Genomic DNA, 1813 nt, shown 5'->3' on the forward strand with positions numbered 1-1813 from the left:
AATTGTATCTTGAAAAAATGCTTGATGTCACCCATATTCAAAATGTTAGTGTTCTAATGTTGCCTTCTTGTATTTAAATTTTTGTGAAATTTTACTCACTATAATTTTTATTTGAATAAAATTAGTCTTTTTCTGTAGGACTCTATTATGCTATGGCCTAAGGCTCTGTACACTAGCTGTCAATCTTTCATGACTGCTGCTTGAGTCATAATTAAAAGCTAGGTCTAAAATACCACACAAATTGGTCAAAACTATTGTCCAATAGGTTTAAGTTCAGAGGGGAAAATATTTTTTATTTATAAAATGTAAATCATTAAAAATGTGGGAGACAATGAAAGAATCATTTGACTGTAACTCATTTATAGTTTATGGAAGAAATGTCTCAGTAGCTATATTTTCCTTGACTTTTAATTAAAGTATGCATTCAGTTTTATGTAACTATTAATAAGCCAAGAATGTCTATGAAAAAATGCTATACTTCAATACTTTTTAAAAAGTCCATTGTATTAGTTTTACAAGTTTTTCTGGAATGTGCTTATTTAGATGACTTCATATAGGAGGAACATTTCCTTGAATGACCTAATTTTGCTCTTCAATATGACTTCTCTTGAAGTGTCAAGCAACTTTACTTTCCATGCTTAATTGTAACTAATCTAAGCTCCTTTTCCTGATTTCTAGGGCTTCTTATAGCCTGACATTATTTTAATCATTAGTCTTTCAGACATACCCAAACCAGCTTAAAGAATTTTTGAAAAAATAAAAACAGGAAAACAGAGAGAGAGAGAGAGAGAGAGAAAAAGAGGAAGACGAATAAGAATAGGAGAATTAGAGATTCAGTTGTCAACCTTAGTCACAATTTTCCTCTTTTCTACTTGTATATGTTGACCTCCTTCTCTTATCATGTTGCTAAGTGTCATCAAGTTGGTTACATTTTATAGCAACATATATAGAGTTTACAAGGAGTGACTTGTGGATTTGAACTGACAATCTTCCTATAGCTGACCAGTGCTTATCCTATAATGCCACATCAGGAATCTGAGCTCTGATCATAGGCAGTGCAAAAACCATATGGGGGTCATTTCTGATTTCCTCTAGCTTTACAAGGAGGCAGGAGAATCCAACTCAAATCCAGTCCAAGTCAAAATCCTTTGCAATGGAGGTCAATCATGCCTCTATTCTACGACCTTGCTTACTCTATTCTGACACCAACTATCCCTCCTACATAGCCATCTGCTTCACATCTAGGTTCAATAATCCATTACAATGGTCATACAGAAGTCATAATTATGGGATTTATTGGGGAGGTGAACAGGATACAATTCAGGGTAAGTAACAATGCAGAATGCAACAGTTTCCCAATCAGGAAGACCTCTTCTCTTCTGTACTGCAGGCATATATCACTCTTGTCTTTGGTCTTTCAGCTGTATGGCTCTTTAGCCTCCACTCTATTGCTACAAGTGTTACAAAACTCTTTCAGTCAGTCTGTAAATGCCCAAAGGGCACAATCTGCAGGCCAGCATCCTGCCCATAGGCACTCAACTTTACTCAGCCCACAGGTATAAAAGCTCTCAGTTGCTCTGTCTCTCATACATTCCCTTTGTTGTTTCTGATTTCCTATGTACAGATCTCGCATTTTACTCATCCTCTTCTTTCTCAGTGGACCTGGAAGTGTCTGTTCCTATCTGGTGTGGCTCTGTGGTCTAATACGTCAGACTGCAAAGTCGTTTGAACTGCAAAGTCGGTAGTTCAAGCTCACCAGCTGTTCCTTGGAAACCCTATGAAGTGTTGCTATGGGACAGAATTCACTCCACAG

The sequence above is a fragment of the Chrysochloris asiatica genome, unplaced genomic scaffold, assembly GCF_000296735.1.
Source record: "Chrysochloris asiatica unplaced genomic scaffold, ChrAsi1.0 scaffold00073, whole genome shotgun sequence".
NCBI lineage: Eukaryota > Metazoa > Chordata > Mammalia > Afrosoricida > Chrysochloridae > Chrysochloris > Chrysochloris asiatica.